Genomic DNA, 14329 nt, shown 5'->3' on the forward strand with positions numbered 1-14329 from the left:
CTCCTACATACACCATCCCTCTCCCAAGGTGGAGTCTTCTGGGGGATCCAGCCTTGTAGATCCTTTTGCCTTAAAGCCTTGCAAAAGCCAGTCAGTCTGAGATCTTCCAGCTACCTGCCTCCTCACTCGTTTCCCCCCACCCCATACACTGCACAGACACACTTCCTTCATTCTTCAGCTCCATGAACACAAGGGCTTACCACCCCAACCCCCAGCATATCTGGACACAGAGGCCTCCTTCAATAATAACAGGGTGCTCTCACCTTTGGGTGGGCAATTTACAGTCCACAGGTGCTCCCATATCCCCCATCACACTTGCCCCTCTCCCCAACTCTGGTAGGCGCTGCTCTTATGCCTGTTTTACAGATTGGGAAAGTGAGGCCCAGAGGGGAACTGAATGCCAGGTTTCAAACTTCTTCTCCAAGGCTCTTTCCAGTCCACCTCACAGAAAGTAGGAAAGAAAGTGAATTTCTCTTTTCTCCTGACTTCTCAGAAAACCTGCTTGCTATCCTGGACTCTCACAAGCAAAGCTCTGGGTACTGAGTAGCACTAGAGCCCCAAGATAGAGGCATGGAAGGTAGCAGAAGCTGAGTCAGAGTCCTTGTGTACCACCCACCCACCTATCTCATCTTCTTCTATGGAGGGGGAGAGGAATGTAGAAGAATCAGGAGTCTCTGATCTGTCTTTCCCTGGGAGTATAGTACATTGCCTTCTGGGTTCCTCTCTGACTCAAAATAGAGGTAAAACTCCAAAATGAGCTGTTCTGTCCCTTACTTCCTTAGTACTCTCATTACTCAGTAACATGATCATCAGTAAGAGCTAATTTTCAGGGCCTTGCCTGATGCCCACAGGCCCTTAAAGGGCCCTTTGTCTAGGCTGGTTATTGGGAGAATGTGTAAGGAACAATTCTTGGGGGGCCCTGCTTTCACGGGAAAAGATTCATGTTTCTAAGTGGTCTACAGTACTAGCTCAGAAACTCTCTCTCTTCTAAAGTACTTTTCCAAGCTACAGAGAGGAGGAGATGGGAAAGAGGAGCAAATACGTGCACTTAAGTGTAGGGGAACTTCCAAGGCAACACTTGGGGAAAGAAAACATAGAGAACATGCTTAAACCCCTGCCCACACACCTCAGTGAGGTGGACTTGTCCTTTATATGCCTCTCAGCAACTGTGGCAATTACCATCTTCATCTCCCCTGTCCCCAGTCGAGAGATTCCTTCTGTCTGCAGGGGAGCTTAGTTTTATTTAACAGCCCTCACCTCTTACTACCACATTGTTTGGTGGACTCTAAATTCCCAGATCCCAATAAGTACTAGCCTAAACCTTTTCTTCAGAAAAATAGGTTCGAGAGTCCAAGCCAGGTACTCTAAGGTTTGAGCTCACCTGTCAACCACAATGGCTGGGTCTGGAATGCAGGGAGAGCCAAGTTTCATGGAAAGTCTAGTTCTAGGCAAGTCTAGTTACCATTTAGAAACTCTGCAAATAGTTGTAACTAACTAGTGAATTACAGGAGAGCTTTAAACATTATATTGACAGATCAAAGGGGCTACAAACAAACTTACCTTAACTCCCTTTTTCTAGCCAACTGAGTTCTTTCTTCACAGTCTTTGGTCAGCACAGTTAAGAGCTGTGCTACCAGGAACAAATCAAAGACCCAAAGAAGGCTATAGTTGAAATGTTGGAGAACTTCAGATCCAGTAGTTTCACATTGCATTCTGTGGCTCTGGGGCAGTCACAGAGGTATCTCAAAGTCTACTAAAATTCCTGAGACTGATTTTCCCCTATTCCTCCCATAAAGAACAACTAAAAATGCTAAATAGTATATATAAAACAAACCCAAGAAGACTCTGAAAGGTTGCGATAAGAAGGCAGACCAGCTAGGGAACTTGGAACCTGATATGAGTGCTCTAGGTTTCCTTTTTGCCTTATATATCCCAGACTTGTTGCTGGAGAAGGCAGAAATCCAGAAATGTCAATGGAAATTGATGTAAAAATCCCAAGAAAATCTTTCTTTCTCTAACCAAATAATCTGGAAAGAGACAGCCTAGAAAAAGAGAAAAGTTTTACACAATAGCCATTCTACTCCATCAAACATCATGGGAAAAAAATGTGACCTCATCATCCCAACCAGCAAAGGCAAAGTGAAGAGCCTAGAATTCCACTTTCATCAGGTACCTCTTCCCTCCATCACCATTGTGTTATCACTGAAGGCTAAGTATGGAGCCCAGACTTTCATCCCAGCCAGGCAGAAACATGTGAGGAACTATAATGAGGCATCCCTGTTCCTTGCAGCCCTGGTGGTATCAGAGGAAACCTAGTGGTGTGCCTAAACTCCCACCCCCACAAAGCAGTAATTAGGAGCCGCTCACTACCTGGGTGTCAACAGAGGCCAGTAGGGAACCTGGATTTTTACCTTGACTTAGTAATGAAGTAGTTCACCCTTTCTCCCACTGGCATACCGTCAGAGGAGAACTGCTAAAACAGATTATAAATAAGACCTCGAGTTCCATTACATACTACTAAAAATATCCAGGTTTCAATCAAGAAGCACTTGTCACACCAGGACATCATACCCAAACCAGGAAACTATCAACTTGAATAAAAAATAATAACAATGCCAACAACAAGATGCCCTGACAAGGAACTTAAAGCAGTCATCATAAAAATGCTCCAATAAGCCCTGGCTGAGTTGGTTGAGTGTCATCCCATGCACTGAAAGGTCAACGGTTTGATTCTCATTCAGAGCAATGCCTGGGTTGCAGGCTCAATCTTTGGTTGGTGTGCATACAGGATGTGGCTGATCAATGTTTCTCTCTCTCTCTCTTTCTCCCTCTCCTTTCCTCTCTCTCTAAAAATCAATAAAAACATTTGAAAAAGATGCTTCCATAAGTATCTATGAACATGCCTGAAATAATTGAAAAATTAGAAAGTCTCAGCAAATAAAAAAGATATAAAGGGAGAATAAATGGAAGTTTTAGAACCAAAAAATATATTAACAGAAATTTTAAAAAACTCAATGGAGAGGCTCCACAGCAGAATTAGGATGACAGAGGAAAGTGAAACACCAATATAAGTTATATAGTCTAAACAAGAGAAAGAAAATAGCCTGGAAAAAATGAACAGAGTCTCAGGGAACTGTGGGACTACACTAAAAGAAATCTAATATTGATGTCATCAGAGTCCCAGAAGGAGAAGAGAAAGGTGGGGTTGAAAAAGTATTCAAATAATTAATGGCTGAAAACTTCCCAAATTTGGCAAAAGATATATTCCTACAGGTTCAAGATATTGAGCAAACCCCGAAGGATAAACTCAAAGAAATGTATGCTAAGACATTATATCAAATATGAAAACAAAACACGAAACAAACAAAAAAGATCTTGAAAGCAGTGAAAAAGAAATGACACCTTAATAATAATAGGAAAACAATTAGAATGACAGTGGATTTCTCATTGGAAAACATGGAGGGGAGAAGGAGTCATAATTTTTTAAAAGTATGAAAAGAAAAGAACTGTCAACCAAAAACTGCATATCTAGCAAAAAAAAAAAAAAAAAAAAAGCCTTGATGAATAAGAGGAAATCAGTACATTCTTACATGATGGAAAACTAAAAGAATTTGTTGCCAGCAACCTTCCCTAAGAGAATGGCTGAAGAAAGGTCTCCAAACAGAAAAGTGACAAAAGAAGGAATCTTGAAACATAGGAAGGAATGAAGTACAATGAAAAGTGTAAAAATATGAGTAAGTAAACCAGGTTTTCCCCACCTGCTTGAGTTTTCTAAATTATATTTAACAGTTGAAGCAAAATGATAACAATGTCTGATCTGGCTCTCAAGGTATATAGTGGAATTATTTAAGACAATAATGTAAATGGGGAAGAGTAAAGAGACAAAAAAGAGATAAGGATTCTATACTTCAGTCAAACTGGAAAAATATGAACACCGATAGACTGTAATAAATTATGTACATATACTGTAATACTTAGATCGACCACTAAGAAACTATCCAAAGAGACACTCTCCAAATTACTATAAATAAATCACAGAGAATTCTTAAAAAGTTAAAAACAACCCACAGGATGACAGGAATAAAAGCTGGAAATGAAGAACAGAGGGGACAAACAGAAAACAAACAATAAAATGGCAGACTTAACCCTAACATATATACATTATGTGTAAATGGTGTAAATACATCAATTACAGAGGTAAGCAGAGTGGATTAAAAATGACACAACTACATTGTGTTTAGACTATCAAGCATCTTACCTCATTTCTGGACATGTAACATGTTTATAAACCTCTTGATTTCTAGCAACATATAGAAAACACCTGCTATTAAAAACACATTCCACTCACTGTGAGTCATTGCTGGCATTATGTCACTAGAGAATACACAGCAATATCTGATATGTTGCAATCTTTCAATATATCCTGAACTTTATAAAACGTTGGCCCATTAGTTGTAGCTGATGGATGTAAATTTTCTCCTAGTTCATTTTGTGTCAAGAGCTAAAACTGTAAACCTAAATTTCTTTTATTGGTGGGTAATAACTGAAAATAGAGATTTTATTTTCATGCTCAAAAAATGACACAACTATATGTGGTCTGAGATATATAATGATAGGTAGATTGAAAGTTAAAGGATGGGAAAAGATATGCCATATATATTATTAAAAATAGTGAGAGTTGGCTGTATTAATTTTTGACAGAGCAGATTTCAGAGCAAAGAAAATTACCAGAAAGAGAAAAGGACAAAACATAATGATAAAGGGTTAGCCTACAAGAAAGATATATCAATTCTAAAGAGTGCGACAAATTAGTAGAAGCAAAAACTGAGAAAACAAATAGGAAATAATTTTTAAAACCTCACAATATAAAGACTTCAACAGTGTATCTCAAAAACTGATAGTAAAACTAGACAAAAAATCAGTAAGGACATAGAAGAACTGAAAACACCATAAACCAGGAAGATCTAATCAACATTTTAGTAACACATTACCTCACAACAGCAGAATACACATTCTTTCCAAGTACCCATCTGTACCAAGATAGACCATATCCTATGCCATAAAACCAACTCCGACAAGTTTGAGATAACTGAATTCAGAGGTCCAAGACGGCAGCAGAGCAGGTGGAAGTTACACTCATCTCCTACCAGGACCAAACTGGAATTACAACTAAATGATAGAACAATCAACCTGAATGACCAACTGAAGACTAGCTGAACGGAAGTCTCATCACCAAGGATTTACAGAAGAAGCCACATCAAGACTGGTAGGAAGGGCAGAGACATGAAAACAACTGGCACCACTCCCACAGACAGTGGTTAAGAATCCAGAGGGATATCTCAGCTGCAAAGGTCCCCCTTGTGAAGCAAGCGGTCTCAACCCCATGCTGGGCTCCCTAGTCCAGAGCACCAGAGCTGAGAAGAGGTGCCCATGTAACTTCTCGCTGTGAAAATAAGCAGGGATTCTGTCTTCTAGGGAGAGACAGGAGTCTGCTAGAAACCCAGGCACCCTCTTAAAGGGTCAGCACACAAAATCTCATTCACAACCACTCACCTTTGGCTCCAGCAGAGGGAGGGGGGCTAGGAGCAGACTGGAGTTGTGTGAGGAGGGACTGGGTTGTGTGCCTCTGGAGAGAGAGCTAAAGCAACAGCCACCAGGGTCCCTATGCTGAGTCCCTCTCTCACACCATCCACAGACATTATCTTTCTTGGGTCAAGTACTCCTCTCCATATGGCATCAGCCTGGAGGAGTGCAACAGTCTCAACCTCCTGACTGCCTATGACCCCCACCCTACCAAGCTCATGCCCTGTGGAGGAGCCAGCTGCCTGGGCCCCTGATGCAGAGGTCTGGGTGGACTCAGGGGGTACCAGAAACTGAGCTGTGTGACAGAAACTGAGCTGTGTGACTCTGGGGCAGGGGCCATTCCCCTGCTTCTCATGGGCCTGACAGGCACAGCCCTCCAGAAGAGATACTCTAGCCCCACCCTCCCCACTACAGACTGTACCTCCATGTAGGTCTCAGGTTCTCAAGGAGGCCTGGGCAGAATCCAGGAGAGACTGAGCTGTGTGGCTCTAGGGTGGGGGCCTTTTTTCCTGCCCATGCCCAATCAGCACCACCATTACTGTGCAGAACCCTCCCTTCACATGGCCAAATCTCATTCTGTTTGGGCCTGATGAACCCTCTAGCATCACACTAATGACTCCCTGACACCCTGCCAAATTACGAAAGTCAGAAGGCACCCAGCAGGTGACAGCTAGCTTTGATGTACCTTGGGACTTTTGCTGAGTGGCCTCAGACAGCACTGGCACCAAGTTTGAATATCTATCAATCTGGAAAAACCACTCACCCCTACCTTGTAACTCACTGAGAACCTTCCTCATGCAGTTCATGTACCTCCAGAGACTCTTTCAGTGACTGAGCCTAACAGGTAGCTAGCAGGCAGTGGTGAATTGTGGCACCTTGGGCCTTTTGCTGACTTGCCCCCAGGCTTAGTGCTGGTGGAATCCAGATTTGGTGCATGCTTGGTCTTTCCCATGCATAACCAGGCCAAGAAGAGGTAGCCACAAACTGTGGATCACTTTGTAGCTACAAAGAGGTAGCCGAGGGCCAGTCACAGGCAGTGTCTGACATTGACCTACACCAGAGTCCCTCGTAAGAGGCCCCAAAAACAACACACCCAGTGGCAGACTTCAGACAACATCAGAGCATGTTCCAATTAGCTTCACAAGTGGCATATCCAAAGGGACATCTCAGCAGGCACTAACAGCATATGGCCAACAGCAATCAAGACTCAACTACATCAGGAAAGCTCACATAACCCACACAAGAGACCTTGTTAGAGCACCCTGCTCAGGTCATCAGAGAGGCTGCACACTGAGCCCCACAGCACACCTACCACATAAGTCCACCCTACCAAGATTGGGAAACATAGCAAGTCTACCTAATACACAGAAATAAATACAGAGAAACAGCCAAAATGGGTAGACAAAGAAACATGTCCCAAATGAAAGAATGGGATAAATCTCCAGAAAAAGAGCTAAATAAAATGGAGGCAGGCAATTGATCACATAGAGAGTTCAACATAATGGTTATATGGGTCCTCAAGGAACTTACAGAAAGAATGGATGAACTCAGTGAAAACTTAAACGAAGAGACAGTAAACATAAAAAGGACATAAAAACCATTAAAAAGAACCAGTCAGAAAAAAACCACCCACAATATCTGAAATAAAGAATACACTAGAAATAATCAACAGTAGTTTAGATGAAGCAGAGGACTGAAAGAGAGATTTGGAAGGCAAGATAGCAGAAAACTCCCAATTTGAGTAGCAAAAAGAAAAATAATTTAAAAAAAAATTAGGATAGTTTAAAAGACCTTTGAACAACATGAAGTGAAACAACATCTGCATCATATGGGTACCAGAAACAGAAGAGACAGAGCAAAGGGTTGAGAAGGTCTTTGAAAAAATAATGGCCACAATTTCCCTAACCTGGTGAAGAAAAAAGATACACAAGATTAGGAAGCACAGAGAGTCCCAACCAAGATAAACCCAAAGAGGCCCACACAAAAACACAGCATAATTAAAATGGCAAAGTTTAAATACAGAGAGAAAATCTTAAAAGTAGCAAGAGAAAAACAGTTACCTACAAGAGAGCTCCTATAAGACTGTCAGCTAATTTCTCAACAGAAACATTTCAGGGGAGGAGGAATTGGTATGAAATATTCAAAGTGATGAAAAGCAATGACCTATGGCAAAAATTACTCTACCGAGCAAGGCTATCAATCAAAATTGAAAGAGAAATAAAGTATTTCCCACACAAGAAGAGAGCTAAAGCAGTCCAGTATTATGAGATATGTTAAAGGCAGTGCTTTGAGAAGAAAAAAAAAAAAAAAGAGGAACATAATTATAAAGAATAAAATGGCACCCAGGCCAGAGTTGTAAAGTTGGTTGGAGCACCAAAAGTGGCAGTTCGATTCCCAGTCAGGGAACATACACAGATTGTAGGTTCGAGTCCCAGTCAAGGTGCATGTGGGAGGTAAATGACTGATGTTTCTCTCTCACACTGATGTTTTTCTCTCTCTCTCCCTTCCACTCTAAAATAAAATAAAAATCAAAATAAATTTAAAAAATCTGTTTTCTCTATAGAGCAGTTTTCTTTAAAAAAAAAAAAAAGAAAGAATAAAATCACTATAAATGTGAGTGGATTAAATGCTCCAATCAAAAGACAAAGGGTGGCAAAATGGATATAAAAAAGACCCACTTTTATGCTGTCTACAAGAAAACTATCTCAAAATGAAAGACACACACAGATCGAAAGTAAAGGAATGAAAAAACACCTTACATGCATAAGTATTGCTACCCAGATTTTCTTTCATTTCCATTTGTATGAAATGGAAATGAAAGAAAAGCTGTATAACAATACTTGTATCTGACAAAATAGATGTTAAAACAAAGGCTATATTAAGAGACAATGAAAGACATTACATAATGATAAAAAAGGATTAATCCAACAAGAAGATATAACCATTGTAAGCATTTATGCATCCAACATAGGAGCACCTAAGTGTATAAAGCAAATCTTGATGATCATAAATGGAGAGATTGACTGTAATACAGTCATAGTAGGGGACTTTAACACTCCACTATCATCAATGGATAGATGTTCCATACAGAAAATCAGCAAGGAAGCAGCTTGACCAAATGGATTTAATTGATATTTTCAGATCATTTCACCTCAAAGCAGCAGAATATACAGGCTGGAGCAAAAGTAGGTTTATAGTTGTGATTACATGAAACAGAGTTGATTCTGATATTAGTAATTATTAATAATTGTATTATTTTCCATAGGAACAACTGTAAACCTACATTTACCCCTACATTCTATTCAAATGCACATGGAATATTTTCTAGGATAGACCACATGTTAAGACACATAACTCTCAATGAATTTTTAAAAATTGGAATCATATCAAACATCTTCTCTAACCACAATGGTATGAAACTAAATATCAATTACCAAAAAAAAAAAAAACCCTAAAAAACACATGGAAACTAAATATATCACTAAATAATGAACTGGTAAACAATAAGTTCAGGCTTACCTAGAAACACTATAAACATCTTAAACAAACAATCTAAGCCGGCACCTAAAGGAACTAGAAAAAGAACAACAGCAAAGCCCAATGTCAGCAGAAGAAAGGATAAAATAAAGGTCAGATTTTAAATAAAGGAAATAGAGTCTCCAAAAAACAATACAAAGATCAATGATATCAAGAGCTGGTTCTTTGAAATGATAAGAGATTGAGATACCTTTAACCAGACCCTTTAAGGAAAAAATAGAGAAGGAATCAACATAGTGGTGGGCAAGACCTGAGAGAGGGTGAGAGCATGAGTGAGCAAGTGTGTGGAAGGGAGAGTGTGCATGGGTATGAATGTGGATGGTCACCTGTCTCTTGGTGTGGGAACCCCAGAAAGATGGTTGGGATGTTCCTGGCAAAGGAGCTGCCAGCTGCTGCTGAATGCTGCTCAACTGGGCATTTCTCTCTGCCTATATTGAAGAGCTTGACAATTTTTGTTGGATCTGAGAATCCTCCTCAGGACCCTGAGCCAGACAGGCATGCATGGTTCCACTACTGGAAACTGAAAGAGGACACACAAGCTTGATGTAGGGACCCAGTGCACTTGAGCTATGGCCCCAGGACAACTGGACCCACCACCTTGATGCATGTGAATGGCCTGCCCTGCCTTCTTGATGGGCACTCTGCCTAGCCATGCCACCATGACCCAACACCATTGGAGGCACAGACCTGCACTCATGACCCTTTGGGGCTGACATGGCACTCCAGGATGACAAACGTTGTCACCTTGCAACTGGCCACCCAGAAGAGCCCAGACACCCTGTATACATGGGCCCACAACTTTGACTATGCATGCCTGACCTGGGGTTCCCTGAAGACAGGACCCTGTTGTGACCCAATGTCCTGGATGCACACACCTGCTACCACACCTGGCACCCTTAACCTGGCACCACCAGAAGATGAGACCCACTGCTGCAAACCATCGTGACCCATCATCCTGGATGGAGGGACCTGCAAATGCAACCAGCTCGCCTCACCAGGTGCCCCAGACTACTGGACCACAAAAATGGGAAGAAAAAGAACCCCAAAATGAAAGGAAAGAAGGAATTGCCAGAATAGGAACTAAATGAAATGGATGCAAGCAATTTGTCAGATAAAGAATTCAAAGTAATGGTTATAAGGCTGTTCAAACAATTTAGTGAGAACTACAAGCAACATAATGAGAACACCAGTATGAAAAAAGAGGTAGAAACAATAAATAAGAATCTATTGGAAATGAATAATGACATCGCTAATATAAAGAATATCCTGGCCCCGCCAGGCATGGCTCAGGAGTTGAGCATCGACCTAGGATCCAGGAGAGTTTGGTTTGGTTCCCGGTCAGGGCACATGCGCAGGTTGTAGGCTCCTCGATCTCCAGTCGGGGGTGTGCAGGAGGCAATGGGTCAATAATGACTCTCTCATCATTGATGTTTCTATTTCTCTCTCTCCCTCTCCCTTCCTCTCTGAGATCATTAAAGATATATTAAATATATATGTATATTCAGAATATATATTTATACTGAAAGGAATCAAGACTAGAATAAAAGAAGCTGAAGACAAAATCAGCGAATTAGAAGATAAAGTAGAAAAAACACCAAATCAGACCAATAATTGGAAGAAAAAAGAACTTGAAAAGCAAGAGGACAGTTTAAGGGAGTGTGGAAACAACATGAAATGGAACATCCACATCATAGAAGTTACAAAAGGAGAAGAATCTGGGCAAGGAATAGAGAAACTATATGAAGAAATAGAGACAGAAAACTTCCCTAACCTGGTGACGGAAAAAGTTACACAAGTCCAGGAAACACAAAGAGTCCCAATCAAGATGAAACCCAAAAGACCCACACCTAGACACATCATAATTAAAATGGCAAACGTTAAAGACAAAGAATATTAAAAGCAGCAAGAGAGAGAGACAGAAAGTTACCCACAAAGGAGCTCCCATTAGACTGTAAGCTGATTTTTCAATAGAAACACTTCAGGCCACAAGGGAGTGGCATGAAGTATACAAAGTAATGGAAAGCAAGGGGTTGAAACCAAGACTACTCTATCCAGCAAGGCTATCATTCAAAATTGAAGGTGAAATAAAGAGTTTCACAGACCAAAAAAAAAAAAAAAAAAAGGCAAGAGGAGTTTATCACCAATAGACCAGCATTACAAGAAATGTTACAGGGACTGTTGTAAGAAGACAAATGCAGTTAGAAGAACACAAGCATAAAGAATAAAAAATGGCAACACATAACTACTTATCAATAATAACCTTAAAAGAAAATAGCTTAAATGCTCCAATTAAAAGCATAAGGTAGCTGAATGGAGCAGAAAACACGACCCATATATATGCTATCTACAAGAGACCCACATCAGAATAAAAGACTCACACAGGATGAAAGTGAAGGGATGGAAAAAATTTTTCCATGCAAATGGAAATGGAGGAAAAGCTGGTGTAGCAATAATCATATCTGACAAAACAGAATTCAAAACGAAGGACATGATGAAAGAAAATGAGGGCCACTTTATACTACTAAAAGGATGGATCCAACAAAAGTATATAACCCTGGTAAGCATATATGCACCCAATATAGAAGTGCACAAATACATAAAATACTTCTGGAGGACTTTAAGGGAGAGGTTGACAAAAATACAATCATAGTAGGGGACTTTAATACTCCACTGACATAACTGGATAGATCTCCTAGACAAAAAATAAACAAGGAAACAGCAACCATAAGCGACACACTAGGTCAAGTGGATTTAACTGACATTACAGAGCATTTCACACCAAAGCTGCAGAATATACATTCTTTTCAAGGGCACATGGGACATTCTCAAAGACCACATGTTAGGACACAAACTAACTCTATACAAATTCAAGAAGATTGAAATCATATCAAGAATCTCTCAGATCACAGTGGCTTAAAATGAGAAAAACAATGACAATAAAAACACACAAAAACATTCAGAGGCTAAATAGCATGTTATTAAACAATGAATGGGTTACCAATGAGATCAAACAAGAAATCAAAAACTTCCTGGAATAAATGGAAATAAATACCCAACAACTCCAAATCTATGGGACACAGTGAAAGCAGTCAGAAGAGGGAAGTTCATAGCACTACAGGCCTTCCTCAAGAAAGAAAACAAATTTCTAATAAACTATCTAACAGTGCAACTTAAAGAATTAGAAAGAGAATAAGAAGAAAAGCCCAGATAAGTAGAAGGAAGGAAATAATAAAGATCAGAGTGGAAATAAAAGGCATAAACTAAAAGAGCAATACAAAAGACCGATGAAACCAAAGGCTGGTACTTTGAAAAGATAAACAAGATTGATGCACCTTTAGCCAGACTCACCAAGAAGCAAAGAGAGAGGACCCAAATAAAAAAAATGAAAGATGTGAAGTAACAACGGACATGACAGAAAAACAAAAAAAAATTAAGATAATATCATAAACACTGCTATGCTATCACGCCAGACAACCTAGACTAAATGGACAAATTCCTAGAAAAATACAATCTTCCAAAACTGGATCAAGAAGAATCAGAAAACTTGAATAGGCTGATTACAACTGTTGAAATTGAAGCAGTAATAAAAAACAAAACAAAACAAAACAACTCACAGCAAACAAAAGCCCTGGTCAAGATGAATTCACATGTGAGTTTTACCAACTATTCAAAGAGGAGCTAACTACTATCCTCCTCAAACGATTCCAAAAAATCCAAAAGGAAGGAACACTTCCACCTGCCTTTTATGTGGCCAGCTTTATACTAAATCCAAAACCACATAAAGACACTTCAACGAAAGAGAATTAGAGGCCAATATTCCTGATGAACATACATACTAAAATTCTCAACAAAATACTAGAAAATCCAATCCAGTAGTATATTAAAAAGATCATACACCATGATCAAGGGGCATTTATTCCAGGGATGCAAGGCTGGTACAATATTCACAAATCAATAAATGTGATATATCAGGTAAACAAGTTGAAAGACAATAATCACATGATCATATCAATACATGCAGAAAAATCATTCAACAAAACCCAACACCATTTTTGATAAAAACTCTCAGGAAAGTGGGAATAGAGGAGTCATACCTCAATATAATATGGGCCATATATGACCAACCTACAGCCAAAATAATACTCAATGGGGGGAAAGTAAAACTATTTCCCCTAAGAACACAATCACCACTCTTATTCAACATAATATTGGAAGTCCTAGCCACAGAGATCAGACAAGAAGAAAAAATGAAAGGCATCCAAATTGGAAAGGAGGAAGTAAAACTGTCATTATTTGCAGATGACATGATATTGTATATAGGAAACCCCAAAGATTCCACCAAAGAACTACTAGATTTAATAAATGAATTTGGCAAGGTAGCAGGATACAAAACTAACACCCAGAAATCTATGGCATTTTTATACAGCAATAATGTATTCTCAGAAAGAGAAACAAACAAACAAAATCCCATTTACCTTAGCAACAACAACAAAAAATAAGATACTTAGGAATAAACTTCACCAAGGAGGTAAAAGACCTTTACTCAGAAACTACCACATGTTGAAAACAGAGATCAAGGAAGATATAAAGAACTGAAAGAATATACTGTGTTCATGGATTGGTAGTATTAACATTATTAAAATGTACACACTACCCAAAGCAACCTACAGATTCAATACAATCCTTATTAAAATACCAATGGCATATTTCACAGATATAGAACAAATACTCCAAAAATTTATATGGAACCAAAAAAGATTCAAAATAGCTGAAGGAATCTTGAGAAAGGAGAACAAAGTTGAAGGGGTCACAATACTGGATATCAAGTTATACTACAAAGTTACTGTAATCAGAATTGCCTGATACAGGCACAAGAACAGGCATTTGGTCAATGAAACAGAATAGTGAGCCCTGAAATCAACACAAGCCATGGTGCTCAATTAATGTTTGGCACAGGAGACATGAGCATAAAGTGGAGTAAAGACAGTCTTTTCAATAAGTGGTGCTAGGAAAATTGGGTAGGTCATGGGAAAAAAATGAAACTAGACCACCAACTTACACCATACACAAGAATAAACTCAAAATGGATAAAAAACTTAAATTTAAGTAATAAAAACATAAAAATCCTGGAAGAAAACATAGGCAACATAATTTCAGACATCTGATGCAGTAGAATTTTCAATCATACATCACCTATGGCAAGAAAAAT

This window comes from Miniopterus schreibersii (assembly GCF_964146895.1).
Source record: "Miniopterus schreibersii genome assembly, chromosome: X".
Lineage (NCBI taxonomy): Eukaryota > Metazoa > Chordata > Mammalia > Chiroptera > Miniopteridae > Miniopterus > Miniopterus schreibersii.